This window comes from Cynara cardunculus (genome assembly GCF_001531365.2).
Source record: "Cynara cardunculus var. scolymus isolate 2C chromosome LG 16, CcrdV1, whole genome shotgun sequence".
In the NCBI taxonomy this organism is placed as follows: Eukaryota; Viridiplantae; Streptophyta; class Magnoliopsida; order Asterales; family Asteraceae; genus Cynara; species Cynara cardunculus.
The window spans coordinates 17477085-17483846 of NC_037543.1; positions in this window are offsets into that span (position 1 = coordinate 17477085).

Genomic DNA, 6762 nt, shown 5'->3' on the forward strand with positions numbered 1-6762 from the left:
GTTGCATGTGATGTCGTTTTGATGAATTAAAATCTTATCCAGTAAGTAAATAATAGTGTTAAATTTTATTGATAAGCATTTATCGGGTAAGTATTTGGTAAACAGCCTCTAACACGTAGTACCAAAACTTATAGAAAAGAAAAGCGTTGCAATTGACAAAACTACAAGGACCAAAATTGTAGTTGACTCAAGTTTGTAATTATAGATATATAAATGAATAAGTTTTGTGTTTAAACAATAGACGACCAAGTTTTATGCAACAGAGTCCACACTTTAATGGTGAATCAAAGCAATTAATTAGGTTCACTTTCTCAGCTGTCTCAACTGGAGACGAAAATGGCGAATTCAAAAATTGTTGCTTCTCTTATTTACAAATGAAACATATTTTTAAAAGGTTTGCAACCTGATCGATTCTAATTAATTATAATAAAATGATACAACAAGGAGTCATAAACCACTTGAAATCGAATTTAGCAAGAATAATAAGTTTCCAAATATTATCATATTGACACAACGTAGATTTGCGGAAGGATCGACAAACGTCTAAACCCTTTTGGGTTGAGAATTACAATTTGTAAAACTCGATAAATTAATAGAAAAACTCTTAAAACTCACAAAGGAGAAGAAATTGTATGGATAATAATGTGTATAATAATAAAAACAATGAATCCTATTTATAGCTAAACTAATTAAGATAATTATGGAAACTAAATCAATCTTAATTCTTAATTAACTAAGAAACTATTTAAATAATAAAAAAGATAAACTAATAATAATCCTAATCTAATTTAGAAAACAAATAACTAATCCTAAGTTAATTAAGAAACAAAATAATTAAATAAAGAAATAAATGCAATATGCTCACAACTATTAAGAACTCGCATGTGACTAGGTACGCAAACCCAAGTCCCGAGAGAAATTGCATAGGCCACTGTTAACGAGTTCTTGATGTATATTTCGGGTCTTTTTCGAGTTCGTTTCTTTCTTCTCTATAGATCGAAGAAAAGCCTTGTAAACTGGCGAAACCTTTCTGTATCACATATGGTTTTTCAAAACAAAAACCTATACAAAAAAAATAAAACACCATTCTTTAAAATATTTTATTTTCTTTCTTTTCTTCCCAAATCCAAGAACCCAACGGAAGTGTAGAATTTGATTAATTTTATTTTTGAAAGTTTGGAAATAATGATACAGCCATTGCTTTGATCAGACTAATGGATAAAAGGGGTTTTAAAGCTATTGTTGTCACATATAACACCATCATCGATAGTCTTTGCAAGGACATGATGGTAGATGATGCTCTAAAGCTCTTTAAAGAGATGATATTCGACAAAGGCATCCTACTAGATGTTGTCGCTTACACGTCTTTGATTCGTGGACTTTGTAGCTTAGGTCGTTGGGATGATGTCTCTAAAATGCTCAAAGAAATGGAGGACGAAAGGATATCTCCAAATGTCGTAACCTTTAGTATATATATTAGTAGATGCATTTGCAAGGAAGGTAAAGTTGAAGATGCGTAGATTCGTATGAACATCATGGTCGAGATAAAAAAGGATCCTGATGTTGTGACATATAATTCCCTTATTGATGGGTATTTCTTGCGGGATGAAATGAAGAAGGCAAGGGAAGTTTTTGAATCAATGAGGATTAGAGGTCTGGTCCCTATAATGTTGTGACTTATATCAGGCAAGACTCTCGGCCCTAGTCATCGCTCTTATCGGGTAAGATTATTGGTTTTTTGTCATGTTCATCCGGTAAGGTAAAGGGATCCCATAAGCGCTTACTGGGTAAGTCTTCAGTAAACGCCCTTCAGTCTTGGTCTCAAAATGGTAAGTTTTTTACTAAGAATGTAGAAACATATGAATATCTTTTAGCTTTTTGGTATTTAAATGATAAAAGAGATAAAGAGATCCCTTATCTTTTTGTTATTTTTTAATTTCTATAGCTTAACAGAAAAGAGTAGAAATCAATAGTAAACATTGTACTCTGTTTACTTGTTACCATTTTATCCATAATGTGGCCTTGCCTATCATTGCATTCATAAGTTGTATGTTAGTAATATTATGCTTTATGCATATACCATTTAATTACCCCAATGAAACTCTTTGAGGAATTAGAGTTCCGATTGTGACTCTTTGGGACCTTTACCAAATGTTTGTTAGGTAAGCGTTTACCAAGTCACTTACCTTATCGGTTGAGCATGGCAAGGATCACGAATCTTACCCTGTGAGAGGCATGGCAACAACCGAGGTTCTTACCCGGTAAGTGAGGGAATGCTTACAAGCAATCAATTTTGATTGCCGAGAATGTTACCTGGCAAGGTAAGAGAGGGTGGTAATGTTTTTCGATAAGTGCTTACCCGATAAGCATTTGGTTGACGACCCCTTAATCTTTTGGTTGATAATGAATTAGATGTATAGTTATCTTACCCTAGATATAATACGGGACAATAAAAACTGCTAATCTAACTATCAGGGCCAGCCCTAGCCACGTGAAGGCATCAAAGCCCAAAGGGGCATCAAGTTGTCATTTATTACTAGTTTTAGGTTTAATAATTTGGAAATTAAACAACTAAGCTTTAATTATAAAAACAAGGTGTAGTAGTGTGATGAATACTGAATGCACATCATTGAAAAAAGTTGGTAAGTTGGAAAAGTTTTTTTTGTATAAAGTTGTCTGCATGAATAAAGTTGTATGTATGAATTAATCTGTTTGTACAAGTTGAAAAAATTTTTGTTTAGAAGAATTTTTTTCACATATGTAAGGAGCATCTTTTTAGTTGGAAGGGACGTGTTTGAAAAAAAAAAAAAAACTTGTCTTTCTATATAAAGCTCCCCCGAGAAGTTTATTGGATAAGTCGTTTTCTATATCATTAAGCCACTACGAAATAGTCATACATAGTTGACCGAATAAGTTGTTAATCCATTAAACTTATGAAGCTGCTAAGGGATGTCAAACGACAAAGATAAGGCTTTACATATTGGACCCTTTTTCGACTGTTCCAAAAATTGCGGGTGTTACAATCACATAAGCCCATAAGTATCAAATCGGAGAAGGTTGGTTACATCCCATCAAACGAGTTAGAAGAACCCATAAATTCATTGTCTAGTTTCAGTTGTAAAGACTTGCGTTGTGAGTTGTTCTTAATCTTGTTGCATGTTGAGATAATGTGTATGTTGATGATGTTGATTTGTGAGATAAATATGATGTGGGAGAATCATTAGAATATATAGGAGAAAGCAACAACATTTCAATTCAACTACAACAGGAGAATCATAACAACAGCCAAAAAGACACCATCTTTGTTACACACTAAACAAAATACAGTCGAAAATCCAAGTGTTGATTAACCGACTTTAGGCACTTCTTTGACAATGTCGTTATCATCAACGAAAACCCTAACCCTATCACATCGGATATCGGTGCTCACCACACTGCCTTCCTCGACAATGATTGCGTCCACGTTTCCATTTTGCCTCTCGATTATGATCGTTGCTGCTTGACCTCGTGTCCCGACGAGCTCCGGCCATGATTTCTTGCCCTCGACTGCAATTCAAGTAATCATAAATCAAGAAAAAGAATCCATGTCAGTTGATGTACCAATCACATTAATTATGATGCTTATGTAAATTCTTACCATTTCTACAGCTAGCCATCGTCGTCTCTCCTTTGAAATTATTGATATGAAGTATGTACAAGTATGTTTGAGAATTTATAGGGAAAGAGGGTTGCATGATTCTACAAAATATGCCATTGTCTTTGTTCTGTTTGTTTTCATTTTAGGGTTTCTTGTCAATTTTATTGTTTCTTTAATCATTAAAGTATTGGTTGTATGATACCTTAAAAGTATAACTTTCCGGATTTTAAACTCTTAAAAACCATTTTTATGCATGAAGTATTGTTTATTGATGCATATTACTTAAAATTCAAGATTACAAGTAAATTATGCATACGTACAACTTATTAAAGCTTCATGTTTGAATTCGTGTAACTAACTGCAAATAAACATAATCAAATAGGATAAACATCTCATTTTACATATAAAAAATCTAAAATATAATTAGGATAATCATTGAGTTTTAACAGAATATTTAATTATCATCTTAAAGAAATTATTTTTTCAAACCAAAAATAAATTAGTTCGTTATTAAACTTCAATTAAAATTATAATAAAAAATTGAATGAAATAAATCACATAAAAACGATAACTTTTAAATAGTTAATTTGATAATAATATTGATTATTTTTTTTAATTTTATAATATCTTCATATTTATATTTCATTTAAAAAAATAAAAACATTTTCTTTTTCTCGAAAACCCCATAAAATTGTATCACATAAAAACGATAACTTTTAACTGTTTATTGATACATATTACTTAAAATTCAAGATCACAAATAAATTATGCGTAAGTACAACTTATTAAAGCTTCATTTTTTGAATTTGTGTAACTAACTATAGATAAATATAATCAAATAAGAGATATACATCTCATTTTGAATATAAAAAATCTAAAATATAATTAGGATAATCATTAGTTATAACAAAATATTTAATTATTATCTTTATAAAAATTATATTATTAAACGATAAATAAATTATTTTGTTATTAAATTTAAATTAAATTATAAATAAAATATTGAATTAAAGAAATTATACAAAAAAACAAAAACTTTAAATAGTAAAATTTGATATTAATATCGATATTTTTTTCAAATTTTTATTATATATTTAAATTTATATTTTATTCAAAAATAAAAACATTATCGTTTTCTCAAAACCACTAAAAACCGACATAGATAAATAATAAAACGAAACATTAAAATTGAGATAAATCTCGCTATATTATGCGAGCACCCTTCTAGTCATGATTAATACTCTTCACAATAATAATGATTAATCAACCTCTTATAATTACAAAAAAAAGAACAAAATGAAAAATTATGATTGGTTGAATAAGGTTTCTACGGTTTAAAAAAAAATACTATATGAAACAATTCCATAAGATTAAATAATTCCATGAGAAAATTTCATAAAATTAAATAAATTAAAGATCGACGGATGATAAAAGTTTGCACGTTTTATACAAATATAGATGGTTTGTATTTGACCGCTTCTAAATATATAAACGAGCATTTGATTGTATATAAAACACAGATCACAATAGAAAAAGAAACCGGAAACAAAAATCAAATAAAAAATTATTGTTTGTGTTTCTATTTTCCTTTTAATTAAAAATTGTCATCATTCCTGTGCCGTTAGTTATTTTGTTTACGAAAAAGTTTTTTCAGTTTATATTTTTATAAATATTGTAGAAAATTAATTAGTTAAAAGTTAAATATGATGATTATTAAATTAATAGCCAACCAAATCGTCCGGCCATAGCCTCCCATTTTGGCTCTAACATTGTCTTAAGTGACCAAGAAAGCAATGGTCTACAGATTTATTGGACCCGTCAACATATCAAACATAGTATCAAGCCAAAAAAGTGCCGTTTTAAGTAAAAACTTTTTTGGTGAAATTCGATCCCGATCATTTGATTAGATATTACTGACTTGTAAGTCTTTCTTAAATCTTGTCGACCAGGTCTCCAAACTCTGTTTGATATTTGTTTCCTTCTTCTAGATGGGCAGGTTCTAGTCGGTTTTTCCCTGTTAGCGAGTTTTTGTTCTGTTTGGCTTCATTTGTTTTGTGTTTTTGGGCCTTGACGTTTCTGCACCTTGCAGATCTGCACCTTGTAAACTTTGTTTTATTGTTTCATAAGTTTTTTTTTCTGTTTTTCAAAAAAAGATGACCGGGTAATAATTATTAGTAGTTGGTCAATATTTTTTGATCAGTTTTAATAGTAAAGAAATCTGCTTTTTTTTATTTCGATATCAAAAATTACAACCGAAGAGGAAAATATATAGGAAAAACAAAAGCTACAAACTAGGAAACCTAAACCTAAACCTAAAAAATAGGAAGTAGATATGGAACGATACAATAAATCGTAGGAGCAAATTAAGGAAAAGATAACGAAATTCAATACTCCCCCTCAAGATGGAGCATGTAAGTTTCCCATGCCCAACTTGCTAAGTAAAGATTCAAGTTGTTGAGTTCCTAAAGCTTTGGTGAAGAGATCTACTATCTGCATCTTCATATCAATGTGAAGTGGCTCTATCTCTTGAGTTTCAACACATTCCTTAACAAAGTAACAATCCATCTCTACATGTTTAGTGCGCTCATGGAACACTGGATTATTCGCGATATGTCGAGCCGCTTGCTTGTCACAAAAGAGTGGTGTGGGGCCACTTTGCTCAGCTTCAAGGTTCTTAGGAGCCAACGCATCCAAATGATTTCACTAACAGTGGTAGCCATGGCACGGTATTCGGCTTCAGCCGAGGAGCGGGAAACAACCGACTGTTTCTTTGACTTCCAAGATACTGGTGCCCCCCTAAGAGTAAAACATAACCAGTTCGTGACCTTCTTGTGAAGGGACATCCTAGCCGATCGGCATCACAATATGTGACTAAATTGGTTCCTCATTGCTTTGAAAGAAAACACCTTGTCCTGGTGTCGCCTTTAGATATCTCAAAACCCTTGTAGCCGCATCCATGTGCTTTAGGTGTGGATCAGAAATGAATTGACTTAAGTGCCGAGTGCGTAAGGTCTGGCCTTGTGTAACACCCGAAATTCTTCCCCTATTCCATGTTAAGGTATGTCATTTATTTATTTACTTTCTTTTCTTCTTCTTTTAGCCTACCTCGTCTTGTAGGTCTCTTA